General features: G+C 37.7%; 1 protein-coding gene and 1 long non-coding RNA gene across 6 annotated transcripts in view; one reads left to right on the top strand and one right to left on the bottom strand.

Annotated features, from left to right (window-relative positions):
* The window catches only part of LOC131429493 (tyrosine-protein phosphatase Lar), a 415,517-nt gene that overhangs the window by 302,171 nt on the left and 97,083 nt on the right, over nucleotides 1-16,263 (bottom strand). The window lies entirely within an intron of this gene.
* LOC131429494 (uncharacterized) overlaps nucleotides 2,172-16,263 on the top strand; it is a 111,280-nt gene continuing 97,188 nt past the window's right edge. Inside the window, exon 1 of the long non-coding RNA XR_009229436.1 lies at nucleotides 2,172-4,695. This is a non-coding gene — a long non-coding RNA (uncharacterized LOC131429494). The remainder of the gene's footprint in view (nucleotides 4,696-16,263) is intronic.

The following is a 16,263-nucleotide window of genomic DNA, read 5'->3' as shown; positions in this document are numbered from 1 at the left end:
TGGTGCTCAGAAAGTGGTGTCACGTACAACGAAATTGCTAAACGGGTGAAAGTGCACCACACTAGTGTCAAAAATATTATCGAGAAGTTCGGTAAGACCCTTTCCATGAAGGATTTGCCCCGATCCGGGACTTAAAAGTGGTTGAGTACATCAGGAAAAACCCATCGGCGTCGACGCGGGATTTGACCAAGCAGTTTAACACCAGCATCGGGATGATACAACGGATCAAAGTTCGGAACTCCTTGAAAACGTACAAGAAACAGAAGGTGTCGAAAAAGTCCCTGCTACAAAAAGTTCAGGCCGAAACAAGAGCGCGAAAACTGTATAACCGGATTCTAAAGAATAAAGACGGATGCATCCTGCTCGACGACGAAACCTACGCCAAGGAAGACTCTCGAGCGCTGCCCGGACCGCAATATTATACGAAATCGGTGTACCAGGACCTGGACGACGGTGACACCACGTGGCGATGAAAAAGTTTGGGCAGAAGGTGTTGGTCTGGCAAGCAATTTGTACCTGTGGTTTGCGGTCGTCGATTTCCTTCACGAAGGGCACAATTAACGCCAAGGTGTACGAGGAAGAATGTTTGAAAAAGAGAATGCTGACACTGTACAGAAAGCATAAGGCTCCAAATCTCTTCTGACCGGATTTGGCTTCAACCCACTACGCCAACTCCGTTCTACAGCGAGGTCCTGGCATTACACTCCTTTTGTGGAATTTGGCCTTTCTGTTTCAACAGACTTCGCAGCCGATTCTTAGTGTACAGAATCATTGCATGGCTAGTACTATGGATCCTACTGACACTAAGAATCCTTCCAGGTCGGGGCTCGAACATACGACAACTGGCTTGTAAGACCAGCGTCCTATGCATTGAACCGCCAACCCGGGACGCGTTCTACAGTGGTTGTCAAAAAATAATGTACAATTCGTGGAAAAGGACATCAACCCACCGAACTGCCCCGATCTTAGGGAAATTGAAAGGTATTGGGCAATTGTCAAGCGGCACTTTCGGAAGGAACGTACAGTGTCCCAAAACATGCAGGAGTTAAAAAAAAAACTGGACAGCTGCCACCAGGAAAGTCACAAAAGTAACTGTGCAGAATTTAATGAAGAATGTCGAGTCCAAAGTGCGAGCGTTTCACAGAAACTAAGATTTTCTTCAACATAATCAGTGATTTTTTTGAGGTTAGGATTTTCATGCATTAGTATTTGCTCAGATTTTTTGAGGTTATGATTTTCATGCATTATTATTTGCTCAGTATGCTTTGACATTTCATCATGAATAGACTTACTAACGAGCAACGCATGTGAATGGGCCCTAGAAAAGTTGGCAGAAAATCCGCTTTTTTATCGACAAATTTTGTTCAGCGATGAGGCTCATTTCTGGTTGAATGGCTACGTAAATAAGCAAAATTGCCGCATTTGGAGTGAAGAGCAACCAGAAGCCGTTCAAGAACTGCCCATGCATCCCGAAAAATGCACTGTTTGGTGTGGTTTGTACGCTGGTGGAATCATTGGACCGTATTTTTTCAAAGATGCTGTTGGACGCAACGTTACAGTGAATGGCGATCGCTATCGTTCGATGCTAACAAACTTTTTGTTGCCAAAAATGGAAGAACTGAACTTGGTTGACATGTGGTTTCAACAAGATGGCGCTACATGCCACACAGCTCGCGATTCTATTGCCATTTTGAGGGAAAACTTCGGAGAACAATTCATCTCAAGAAATGGACCGGTAAGTTGGCCACCAAGATCATGCGATTTGACGCCTTTAGACTATTTTTTGTGGGGCTACTTCAAGTCTAAAGTCTACAGAAATAAGCCAGTAACTATTCCAGCTTTGGAAGACAACATTTCCGAAGAAATTCGGGCTATTCCGGCCGAAATGCTCGAAAAAGTTGCCCAAAATTGGACTTTCCGAATGGACCACCTAAGACGCAGCCGCGGTCAACATTTAAATGAAATTATCTTCAAAAAGTAAATGTCATGTACCAATCTAACGTTTAAAATAAAGAACCGATGAGATTTTGCAAATTTTATGCGTTTTATTGTTTAAAAAAGTTCTCAAGCTCTTAAAAAATCACCCTGTACTTTTCGATACACTCCTTAGTATAAAAGTGTTATCTGCGATGGCTGAATTTCAAAAATCGAATTACTATCGCACCCTCCACATTCGCCAGGTTTAGCCCGGAACGACTATATTCTGTTTTCGGATTGAAAAAGAAGCTCGTTTAAATGAGATTTTCATCGAATGATGAGGTCATCGCTAAAACTGACGCGTTATTTGCGGCTAAGGAGAAATCAAAGTATAAAACTGATGTAGAGATGTTGGAGCACCGTTGGAACAGTTGTATTGTTCTCCAAGGGTTTAGATTGATGAATAGAATCAACATTTGAAAATATGTGTAAATTGCTTTGTTAGATCGGAAACTTGCTACCGAAGTGTTACGACTAGGTACAACACGACTTTCGGTTATATGATCCAGACCAGTATTGCAGTACTTTATAAAAGGCTCATTTTTTTTAAATAAGGAATTAAACTTAGAAGAAAAATTTGATACTAACACTCAATACGGCTTATCTGTAAATGTTGGGGTTTTTACTGTTATAGCAATGGCATCACTTGGAATGAGTTCTTAAATTGGGAATCCGATTGCTTTAGTTAAGCAGAAAGAAACCTCTCATCAGAAAAATAAACTGTTGAAAGTCACATACCTAAATTATATATATTCAAAATTCTTGTCAAGTATTCCACGAATCTCCCACCAAGAAAAATTCTTTTGATTGGTTTATGAACTTAGGCACGTTCATTATAATTTTGTTTAACGGTCCGGATTAATAGAGCAAAGAAAAATGTCTCAAACGTGCAATTAAAATGACTTGAAAAATGTTTGTCAATCCACATTCCACTGGATTCGAGTCACCTCATTTCACGTCGAATCATTTCACTGCAATCCGCCGAGTCACTCAGTACCTCACCTCGTGACCCTATTCCGTCCCCCTTTTTCCTGTGGCACTCGTAGCTTTGCACTGCTGCTCGATGAAAATTCGAGTAACCTCTCACCGAAGCTGTGTACCAACCAAACCACAGCCCTCACCGTTAGTCGTTCACTCATCGACAGCCTCCCAAAAACGAAAAAAAAACAGAAAAAACTCTTCACCACCCACAGTAAGCGATAAGTCGTGTCAGTTTGGAGCCAACCGGCACTGGGAAACCCACCGCCGGCACACACAGCTCGACTGCCGAAGTAAACGAATCCCGGTCGGACCATCAGACAGGATATCGCGATTCACACGCCCGCACAGCACAAACTCCTGCGGTGCGGTGCCATCGAGTGTCAGTCTTGTCGGCACCACCGTGGTGAAAGGAGCCCGACCATTATCATTCCACTAGTACGGGCGTGAGGTTGCCCGGGCTTGTGCCTCCAGTTACGCCGCGATGGTACGCGGAAAACAAACGACTTCTCGTCAGTTGGAATTTCCTCGCCGCAGCACAGAGTGATTTGCTGAGGGGGTGCTACCGGGAGGATGAATATTGTTTTCATTCGATTTTCTTGCTTTTTGTTGAGGGTCTCTCGATGTAAAGTGTTTTTAAGTTGGGGTTTTGGATGAACCGATTCCGCGTTCTTGGGAGGCAATTTTGGACCCGCTGACAGTGCTTCTGGCTGGCAGGCTGGCTGGCTGCTGGTGACGGCGGATTCTCGTGTGGATGGCGGTAAAAAAATGTAGACTTTGTGTCAAGCCGAAGCAAACGGTTTCGATGACAGAATGAAATACATAATGAGGAAAATGTAGTTTGCCCGGTGTTGCCGAGATAACGACTGAATCGTTGCGAATGTGAATGGAACGGTTTTGGGAAGAGGAAGAGTCATCGATTTCTGTTGCTGAAACGTTCGTTTGAATTACACTCGAAGGGAAAGTGATGTGACTATTCACCGCCGACTACGGGATGCCGGATGGTTTTCAGTGCGATTCGGAAACGAGCTGAAGGTAAATAAAAGTGCCGGACAGATGCAGCGAATGTGCTTCGACCTTGTTGTGGAGTACCGAAGGAGTGAAGGAGAAAAAATCAAGAATCATTTCCAAACTGAATGGTGTCGTGTAATTGATGGTTTATTTGTTTCCAGCAACGATAAAAATTAAGTCGCAATGCTCGGGTGCATGAGTGCGGTTGATTGCGAGGATTCTACACAGCATACGGTGCACGTCGGTGCAAAGGTGTCGCTTTGAACGAAAGCTAGAACGCTAGGATATTCATTCAGTGCACGTGGAACTATTGAACGAGCAGAAGTGGAAAAAGGAAAAGAAAGAAACAAACAAAAAAATACAAACAGTCGATTCATGATTGAAAGCGAAGTGATAAGAGCTTGATTTTTAATTGAAAAATTCTGTCTTTCCCGAGTCAGGTTGAGGGATGTGCACACGGTAACAAAATGATCCATGAAGAGTGATGGAGCAGAAGATACCGATCGACAGTCATTGGTGTCTACTACTAGTTTACTTGGACAAGGACACGAACAAGAACAGTGCTGGGATGCGTCACGGCGAGTGCCGTCCGTAGGTTCAATCCCGAGAGACTGAAAAGATTGATGGGAACGTGGTGTCGACAGGAATGCGGACAATTCTTGCTGCCGAACTACCACCACCCCCCGGTCGGATCAAACTGGTCACGGCGGCGGTGGAAGCTCCGCCAAGGTAGGTAAGTTGGATTATAAGTTTGGTGTGATTTCGTGTGACTAGACAGCCAGGGTTTGCCTTGCGATTTTGTCAGTCTTCGACAGTGATGAATTTCTGTTCGGAGCTTGACTTGACAGAAAATACATTTCAACCGACTAATAGGATGATGGGATTTTTCATCATCCATTTGAAGACATTGAATGAGATCATTTGCTTAAATTAAGATGACTGTTTAAAGGTCGAATATTTAAAGTGAAACGATATCTGCTTCCAATTTTTATTTTGATGTCATTAGAGTTGCCACCTTTACGGATCACGGTCCACCGGTGTCGGACTTTGCAGTATAAGCCGGACAACCGGATCTACGAAAACTATGCCGGACGGTATAGCAATCAAATCCTGTTTCGGAAGATCAGAATTGTACTGAGATCTTTTGTTATCATTTTTCACTTGACTTTTTTTGCCTTTCTCATATAGAAAGACACTGTGAAAACCGACTTTTTAACCGAGACCCGAAGGGCCGAATGTCTTATATCATTCGACTCCGCTTGACGAATTGATGGAATATCTGTGTCTATGTGTTATGTATGTAAGTATGTAACAAAAATATAATTTACTTAGATCCGACTTCCGGTTCCAGAGTTACAGGGTAATATATAACAATTAGAGCAAATATGTGCAATCAATTTTCTCGGAAACAACTTAACCGATTTTCGCAATCTCAAATTCAAATAAAAAGTCTTATAGTTCTTTAAAAAGTTACTAAAACATTTAGTCCGGATCCGACTGACGGTTCTGGAACTAAAGTGTGATAAGTGGAATATTTTTAATTGCATGAGTATTTTTTTCACAAGCGATGGTCAGAAAACTTGCTTAATCCACCTATCATTATCTTTTTTTTATAAATATAAAAAATAGGTATAGAATTCGCTCAAACTTTAGAAAAATTTTCCGAGGCCCGAAGCCGAATGTCAAATACCAATCGATTCAGCTCGTCGAACTGAGCAAATGTCCGTGTGTGTGTGTGTGTGTGTGTGTGTGTGTGTGTGTGTGTGTGTGTGTGTGTGTGTGTGTGTGTGTGTGTGTATGTGTGTGTGTCTTGTCAACTAAGAGGTCGAGATCTCAGAGATGGCTGGACCGATTTTGATCAAACTAGTCGCAAATGAAAGGTCTCCCCGTCACCCTGAACGCTATTGAATGGTTTTGAGATCGGATGTTTACATTTTGAGTTATACGAAGTTTTATGTAAAAATTTTTTGACAGTTTTTCAACAGTATCTATCACAATTGACCTTGAAAACATAATATATTTTCAGACTTAGATTTCGCACGGTGATACCTATCCAACAAGCCATAGATTGTTGAAATCCGTCTGTTTTTAACGGAGATATAGAAATTTTTGTGTAAGCGACTTTTTCCCCTATTCCAGCAGTAGAAGTTTTGAGCGCTGTCTGGCAAAGCAATGCTTGGGAGCAACATAAAACACGAGTTTTTATACTGTTACATACATTTGTTTCTAAGTACCAAAAAGACTGTGTACAGCATGATATTTTGCCTCGGACCGATTTTGGCACGGTTCGTTTTTGGCAACATAATCGTTCGAATACCCAGATGACGGAAGAATTTTCGAGTTAAAAGCAATTTCATAATTATATTGATTTAAACTACTTACAGCAATGCTGGAAGAACATAACAGCCATATACCATTCGAATCAGTTCGTCGAGATCAGCAAATGTGTGTGTGACAAATAATTTCACTTAATTTTTTTCGGAGATGACTCAACCGTTTTCTACAAATTCAGATTTATATGAAAAGTCGTATACTCCAAAACAAGGTTCCTGAATTATGTTTGGTTCCGACCTCTGGTTCCGGAACTACAGGATGATATGTGAAACGAAATTAAAACTGTGTAACTCGTTTTTTTCGTAGATGGCTGAACCGATCTAAGATTCAAATGAAAAGTTTTAAGATTCTATAAAACATCTTGCTTTTCAGTCAGATCCAACTTCCGGTTTCGGAGATACAGGGTGATTAGTATAAAAATGTCTATTTCACATAAATTAATCAGGTTTATCGGGTTAGCAGAATTCGATAGTCGATAACCAAATGAACTTATTTCATTTTTGGCTGTATTCAGTTTTTGTTTCGGAAGGCACCCAAAAATTTAATTCGCATTACGATTCCTCAAAGATGTCTACATTGATTTTCAAACAATTTGAAACAAATGTAAACTATACGGCTACTCAGGTGAATTTGTCTGACTTCGGCTACACCGAATTTCGAATTCCAGTTCCAGTATCGAATCGTTTCTCAAAGCTCAATCGTTTTCTCAAAAAAAGCCAAATCGAATTTCAGAAACAAAAGTTCAAATTAAAATAAATCCAATTTTATCCAATTCCGACTTCCGATTCTGGAATTGTAGGATGACGAATTTATGAAATTCAAAGCAATATAGAAGATGACAATCCCGAAAAGCTTTAAAGTTGGACTCAAAAATATTGCAATTTATTCGTCATATGGCCGTACGAATCGGTTTGGGTTATGCTGGTTCCTGAATACCGGCTCTGGAAGTACCTTGAATAATCGTAAACTCGTTGTACCGTAAACCGATTGTCACACTTTTAGATTCAAATTCGATTCGATTTGCAGATACGCCATTACAGAGCAATGAGTGATTAAAATCTCAAATTGCCACTTAAAACGACGGACATTAGAATAATGTCATGAAAACTGAAACACCGAAGAATATTTATGCAAAAAAACACATGCGGATTGATAAACAAAGGTATCATCTCACTGCTAGGTGAATTAAGCACGTTTTTTAACATAAATATTCTTCGTTGTTTTAAGTGTCCATGAAATTATTTCATTGACCGCCGTTTCAAATGGCAGTTTGAACTCTATAATTTCGGAACTGTAAGTCGAATCGAAAAGAGAAATTGTATAATTCCTTTGATCCAAGCGTATAACAATCGATTAAACATTTCATGAAATCTCGAAGGCAGTTTCACTTTAGAGCTTTTGGTCATGACTTTTCAGGGATGGCCCAAGACGGTTCGTGTGAAGATGAATTATTTTGACTAATAAATTTAAATAGTTTTGAGCCCAACTTTGAACATTTTTTCGGTATCGTCACCTTCTATGACGGTTTGAGTTTTAAAAACTCATTACCCTGTTATTCTTTAATCGGATGTCGGAAACAGATAAATTTCACTAATTTTATGTCTTCTAATTTGAATTATTGTACACGAAATTCGGGAAAACGGATTCAACTTCTCTATTCCCGATACTTTCGAAACCGAAGTCAGTTAAATTCACCTAACGAATTGTAAACCATTTCATTTGGTTCGAAACATTTGAAAGTCAGTGTAGTCATTTTTGGGATCGAAAACCGAATACCGGGCAAAATTAATTAAGTTTATTTGGTTATCGACTATCAAAATGCGCAAATTCGATAAACTCGATTAATCTATGTTAAATGAAAATTTTTTCATTAATCACCGTGTTTCTCCTGAATCGGAAGTCGGATCTGATTAAAAAACAAGAAGCTTTATGAGATTTCAAGACCTTCCATTTGAATGTTAGATGGAGAAAATCGGTTCAGCCATCCACGTGAATAATGAATGTCATTATTTTAACTCCGCTACGCATATCTTCCTGTAGTTTCTTTTCATATGCGTCTAAGTAGATGGGACTTTCATTTGAATCTAATTGATTAAGCAGTCTTTGAGAGTATTGAGAAATTTGATACCGGTGAAATTAAATAACAGGTTTTAAAACCAAGAGATCTTTCATTTGAATCTAAGTTTGTGAAAAATCGTCCAGCCAACTCCGTTCAGTTCGGCGAGCTGAATCAATTGGTATATGACAATCCACTTAGTGGGTAATGATGCCTTTCTCATATTACTTATATTTGTAAAAATATCACTAGAAGATTCTGGCAAGAAATTTTGTTTCAATCTTGAATAAAATAAGAAACTTTCTTTGGGTATAAACTAACATAGCCTTATCAATTTGTAAACAATTATGTCAAGTTTTTTTTTGCAATGACTGAGCGGAAACATATATTGGAGAAGCCAAATAAATGAAAAACTAACAGATAAGATGAATTTTTGGAAAAAGATACGCTCAGAGACAGGACTCGAACCTGCGTTCTTATGCATTCCGTGCATACGCGCTACCATTTCGCCACTCTGAATCTTGTTTTAGTCACTCTAAAACGCCAGTCAGACACAATAGCGCGTACATCGAATATGGTCTACATCCTGGCCGTCACCCGATCGATACCTTATATCCAAATATCATCTCTGTCCATCAAACACTAGTCTTCTCGCTTTATACCTATTTCTCCGATCAAGCATTGAGTAGGAGAGTGTATTTATAATCGCTTGTCACCTTCTTTTGATGGTGCCAGTCGCTGGCTGGACATCGTCAGCGACAGACCCCTATGAAGGTAGTATTGATTGTCCGCTCTTTCCTACCAGAAGCAGATTGTTACGGAAAATCAAACCGCAATTGTTTTTAACGATTTATTAATTTTAGTTGTTTGACGTAAAGCCGCCATAACTAAGTTCAGTTTTTGCAATGACTGAGATTATTCGAGTCCTGTATCTGAGCGTATTTTTTACCAAAAATTCATCTTTTCTGTTTGTTTTTCATTCATTTGGCTTCTCCAATATATGTTTCCGCTCAGTCGTTGCAAAAACTGAACTTAGTTATGGCGGCTTCACGTCAAACAACTAAAATCAATAAGTCGGTGTCAAGTTAATAAAATTTTTCCTTTGTTTTGCATCGTCGCACTAAATGAAATACACTTCACCCTACCAGGATGAAACCAAACAGTAACCTATGAGACTATAGGAACTTTTATTTGAGTCTGTTTGGTGAAAATCGATCAAATCATCTCTGAGAAAATTGAGTGAGTCTCGTTTTAGAGTTTTTAACCACTATCTTCGGTACTTCTGGAACCGGGAACTTTGAACCAGTATATCCGAAGTCGATTCGTTTAGTGAGTAACTAATATAGCCTACAAATTGAATCATTTTTGAGCCAAACCTAGAAGAATTCTACCCTTTTTTGCATTGTTGCTCTCAATGACGGTGTGCAATGCAATGATGAAATTCAATAGCAACCTATGGGAGTACAAGATTTTTTATCTTATGAGTGACATTATTTGACACATACTCAAACCCATACCTACACACAGATACATACATTTCTCAGCTCGATGAACTGTGTAGAATGACATGAACACTTAGCCTTCTGGGTCAATTTTCACTAGTCAATTTTTTAAGTGATTGCATAAACTTTCTATATGAAAAAGGCAATAATTTTAATTTATAGAAAATAATCGTTAGCTTGATTTCGTAATAACACTAACAAGTAGGTACAAATTGAATGAAAGATTTACAAATTTACATTTTTGCACCTGAAAAATATAACCCTGCAAGCTATACGAAATTGAACAAAGCACGTTGTGTGCTTCAATCGCAAAAGCGGTGGAGTTTTCTTCTTCCGAACCGCGCGTACCAGTTTTGCATAGACATTTTAAATGATGATTTAAATGTTTTAACACTCATCGCTCCATAATTTCAGAACCGGAAGTCGGATCTGGATGAAATTGCACAGTATATTTAAAGACAATGAGAGCTTTAATTTGAATCATAATTCGTGAAAATCGGTTCAACTCTCGCTGAGAAATCGAAGTAAGTTTTGTTTTTGGAGTTTTCCTCATTATTATCGGTGCTTTCGGAAACCAGGAACTAGTAGTCCCAAAGTAGTTTCATATATTCACTAACTAACAAGATCTGCCAACTACATGTATTTAGCAGTAAGTTTTATAGAAATGTTCACCTCGTTTCGCCATCGCTAGTGAAAAAATACTCATGCAATTGAAGATGTTCACTAATTGCACAGTAATACCGGAACCGGATGTCGGATCTGGATCAACTTTTCTGGGACTTTTTAAAGAATTTTTAGACCTTTTATTTGCTTCTTAGTTTGTGAAAATCGGTTAAAAAATTTCCGAGAAAATTGAGAGCGCTTTTTTCATATATTTGCACATATTTTCTTGTAATTCCGGAACCGGAAGTCGGATCCAAATAAAATTCTAGAAAGTTGTATTAAGTCATAAGCACTTTCATTTGAATCTAATTTTGTGAAAATCAGGTCAGTAATCTCTGAGAAAAAAAGTGATATTATTTGTCACATACACACATACATACACACATACATATACACTTTAACACACAGATATTTTATGATCTCGACGAACTATGTCGAATGGTATATGACACTCGGCCATCCGGGCGTCGGTTATAAAATCGGTTTTCACAGCGATTGCATAGATTTTCTATATGAGAAAGGTAAAAATAAACATACATCGAAATTTCAAGCTTCGCGATGAATAAGCAATTTTCACAGCCGGTAGTGCAGTAATACCGTGCCGATGGTGAAAACAGTGAATAATATTAATATACACACTGCTATGAACATTATTTTGGATAATAATAATAATAATAATAATAATAATAATAATAATAATAATAATAATAATAATAATAATAATAATAATAATAATAATAATAATAATAATAATAATAATAATAATAATCCTACTACATGATTTATGCTGTTTAGGTCGACTTACAGATGCTTCGCTTCGTTTGTTAGATTCCGCTTAATTAGTTTAGTCTTTGTCAGAACGAAATATTATTTCACGGAATGTTTGCTCTTCACACTGCGAAAACAGATCTTTGCAGCGAGGCTCGGGTCCCGAACGTCATATACTATTCGAATCAGTTCGTTGAGTACGCAAAATGTCAGTGTATGTAGCAAAATTGTGCACTCACTTTTCTTGGAAAAGGCTGAACCAATTTTCTCAACCTCAGATTTAAATTAAAGGTCTTGAGATTTCTGAACTTAAAATTTATCCTACTGCCGGTTCCGGAATTACAGATTAAAACGTAAAAAAAATCTAAACTGCACTCTACACTATTTCAAGCGTTAGTCATTGTTTGTAGACCTATCAAATTAATTCCGGTTATCCTAATTCCCGATCTTCCCGAGCACAGAAAATAGTGAGCTTTGGGTCAAGTAGAACGTCTTATGGTTTAATATAAATTTCCTGAATTTCATACGGGTCCGACCTCTGGTTTCGGATCTATTGGATTAGGCGTTAAAATCTATTCGATTAGGCGCCTTCTAGAGCGACGAAGTGAAGGAGGCAAATTTTTTTAACTATGTTCAAAACTGTTTCAAGTTGTAGGTCATATTTGTTGCTGGTCATACGAAACAATTATGGCTAATCCGGTTTCGGAAGTATTGGAATTAGTAGTCAAAAACAGCAAAAAGGATCTCACTCATTTTTCTTCAAGATGGCCATATCGATTTTCACAAACTTATAGATTCAAAGGAAAAGTCTTACGGTTTTATACGGAATCCATACCGGTTTCGGAACTATGTGGTGTTTTGATTTGTAAATTTTGCTAGTTTACGTTTTGATTTGTAAATTTCGCTAGTTTACAAACTGTCCTGTTATGAGTAATATCAGAATGGCATCATAACACCACTAGGTTTAAAAGAGGTTTTTATAATTGTAAATGAAAAGTATTCAAGAATTCCACACTATGGCATTTTAGTGTATCTCCTTACCATCATTGTGCATTTTTTGTAAACAGTTTCTTTTGTAATTTACACTAAAAAATTTAACTTGTAATGATGGTGATCTACAATTTCCGGCGCTATCATTAAATTTCGTAATACGGAATTTGTAGCCGGACAGTTATACAATATTATCATGGTTTTCATAATAAATTCATGTAGTTTTAAATACGGTTAAGTGATTGATGATGATAGCTTAGCATAACTTTTTTTCAGTACCAAACGGGTGGCAGAATGTCAAAGCATATCCCTCACGTTTTTCGAGTGAACAGTTTCTTTTGATTGCAGATGGTTCACAGATTCGAACACAGCCATCGAGGAATATTTCCTAGCAAATTTTTCTATCGCTATTTATTTCATTTGGCATTTTCTATTCGTTTCAGATTCGATCTATTAACAAAAACTAAAAGATATTAGAACAGTATTCCAGAATGAGAAAATAATAGCGTATTTGGTTGAATCTAAGCCAAAATCAAGTGCTATAAAATGCATTAGTTTGGCAGCAGATGATGTCGGAGCTGGGTTTGTTTTTATTTTCAAGTGGCATAAGCTTTTTTGCTTTCAAGCATCGGAATTGTGTTTGCATTCATTAAAACGATTTTGGTTGACTTGAAGGTCGTTGAAAACTGACTTCTACTTTACAAGAAGTGAGAAAACAGTTTATCAAACCGGTTTCATTCGACCTCAGTGGTATAATGTTGACTTTCTCATCAGCGTGGGAATCATTGAATTAGCATTTGCATTAGCACTAGAGACCGCCCGTGCGTTGCTTCTCCGTTATTGATTAAGACCAACTGAGATTGCAAAATGATGTTTGGAACCAAAATGCTTGCGAATAACATGTTGTTCCAATGCAATCTGCTTTGAATTCTGCATACTAATCAATATCGGATCTACTTGGGAAGGGAAAGATTTTTAGTTTAATGCATGTTCTTACTAGAAACCGAGGAATCCTCGGCGTTCTTGCATGTATCATAAAAGGGATGATGTTTTGTTAGTAAACATCACAATACTATTATCGTGTGTATATTGATTTGGGTAGCCGGCTACCGAGAAAGTTTTCATGTTTTATTGCGGTATGAATTGGAATGTACTTTCACGGATAATACAGTGCACTAAATGATAAAATTTCGAATCTAGTAAAGCTTTGGACTGCCGGGTATCGGCTGTCGGGAATGCTGTTACTCATTCAATGCGTTTTGCCACCTTATGTTCTATTTTACCCAAATATTCGCGAAGCATCGTCCGATTAGCCATGCATTGAATGTCTGACACAATGTAAAATAAGGTCTAAACTCATTTTAGAACTAAAATAAGGATGGCAAGTGGATTGCCGATTCCAATTTCCTGATTTTTTTCCGGTTTTTAGAATAGACCCAAATCGTTTCTGTTGAGTTTTTTTTTATATTCCTTTAATTCAATTTATTAAAAGAAATCTCATGTAAAAAAAACATTATAATAGACCTGCTAGTTGAGGATTGAAGTATTTTTCGTGTATCTCGATATATGAGAAGCAAACATTCATTATTTCAAGTGCATATAAGAAAAGCATAATCATTATTTTAGTCATCTAGGAACTTTGTTTACAAGTAACCAGTTTATACTGAGCGCGCACATGACTGTGTTTATTACTTTTTGGCTTAGAGGCTCGAAAATATATAGTGATTATACAGGGTGATTTTTAAGAGCTTGAGAACTTTTTTAAACAATAAAACGCATAAAATTTGCAAAATCTCATCGGTTCTTTATTTTAAACGTTAGATTGGTACATGACATTTACTTTTTGAAGATAATTTCATTTAAATGTTGACCGCGGCTGCGTCTTAGGTGGTCCATTCGGAAAATCCGCTTTTTTATCGACAAATTTTGTTCAGCGATGAGGCTCATTTCTGGTTGAATGGCTACGTAAATAAACAAAATTGCCGCATTTGGAGTGAAGAGCAACCAGAAGCCGTTCAAGAACTGCCCATGCATCCCGAAAAATGCACTGTTTGGTGTGGTTTGTACGCTGGTGGAATCATTGGACCGTATTTTTTCAAAGATGCTGTTGGACGCAACGTTACAGTGAATGGCGATCGCTATCGTTCGATGCTAACAAACTTTTTGTTGCCAAAAATGGAAGAACTGAACTTGGTTGACATGTGGTTTCAACAAGATGGCGCTACATGCCACACAGCTCGCGATTCTATGGCCATTTTGAGGGAAAACTTCGGAGAACAATTCATCTCAAGAAATGGACCGGTAAGTTGGCCACCAAGATCATGCGATTTGACGCCTTTAGACTATTTTTTGTGGGGCTACGTCAAGTCTAAAGTCTACAGAAATAAGCCAGTAACTATTCCAGCTTTGGAAGACAACATTTCCGAAGAAATTCGGGCTATTCCGGCCGAAATGCTCGAAAAAGTTGCCCAAAATTGGACTTTCCGAATGGACCACCTAAGACGCAGCCGCGGTCAACATTTAAATGAAATTATCTTCAAAAAGTAAATGTCATGTACCAATCTAACGTTTAAAATAAAGAACCGATGAGATTTTGCAAATTTTATGCGTTTTATTGTTTAAAAAAGTTCTCAAGCTCTTAAAAAATCACCCTGTACATCTAATAAGAAACACATATATGGAGTGTCGCATTTCATACAAATTGATATTACACGGCTTAAAATCGAATGAAATAAAAAACAAAAGATCGATAGAAACAGCGCGACTTGAACCAAGACACATTAGATCACGAAGCACATCAGTTAATCGACAGAACCACAGAAGCCCATATCTGCATGATGGAAAAATTATACATCCATAATCCATACAGCGGTAGCCGTGTGCAAATACCACTAGGAGTCCGTAAAATGCTGTGCGAATGGAATATTGCATCATTTGACAAATGAAGTAGTTATGAATTGTATCGTTTGTAGAATTAGGTTACCTGTAAATTCATGTGCTGTGAGACCAAAATTTTAAAATTCTATACCAAAAATTTAGGCAAACCTTTTGGCAGCCCAGCATGTTCTTTTAATTTTTTTCCCAAATGAACCTGTGAGTCAATAAACAATAGATACATTCGTCATGTCATCCAATTTTGAAATGCGGAATGTTTACAATTTGATTGCGTTGATGAGTAAATAAATTAAAGAAGATTTGCAAAAAACGCACAAGATATCGATCTTTTTTCTTTTCTTAAAAGAGTTTTAAATGCTAAGCATCTCTTGTGGAATTATCAGAAAAATAACCAGAAAGTACGAGTTCTTCATAACGAACTCTCGCTGGTTTCTAACCAGATTTATTTCCAAATAGCCCAACTAGTTTATATTCTATGAGAAATCATTCTACGATTGATCTGGTTCTAGAAGTTTAATGTCACATTTGTAGTGCAGTAATTTCCCGAACAGACTTTAGTTCAGTTCATCTACCTATAAGATTTAGAAATTAATATAAAGTAATGAATAATTCAATTACTTCTATATTCTACCACCGATAAGTTCGATTAGGATACAGATTCCATACCGAAAGCAATGTGAAGTATGAACTTGTTTAGGGAAATTCGGCTTATATCGATACAGCAATAGATTATTTAAATAGCACACTGAAACAGTTTTAAGCCGAATTTAGAAGAATTTCCAAAGTTTTCTGCACCTGCACCTTCGATTCAAATGGCGGCTTGAAATGAATGACGGATCTAGTAAAACAAAAAAAAAACAGTTCGTATGACTATAAACTAACATAACCCACAAATTGGGACAGTTTCGAGCACAGCTTAGGAGATGTTTTACGATTTTCTATGACGGTTTGAAATTCTGTAAACTAGTAATGTTAGAAGTCGGAAATGGATATTTTTATGGCACTATCTAGATTATCTTGATCTGAAAAGTAGATAAATTTATTAGCAATTTTGAAAAATTCGCTATTTATCACATTATTACTTACGAA

Source organism: Malaya genurostris, chromosome 2 (assembly GCF_030247185.1).
Source record: "Malaya genurostris strain Urasoe2022 chromosome 2, Malgen_1.1, whole genome shotgun sequence".
NCBI lineage: Eukaryota > Metazoa > Arthropoda > Insecta > Diptera > Culicidae > Malaya > Malaya genurostris.
This window is presented reverse-complemented; position numbering and strand designations above follow the sequence as displayed.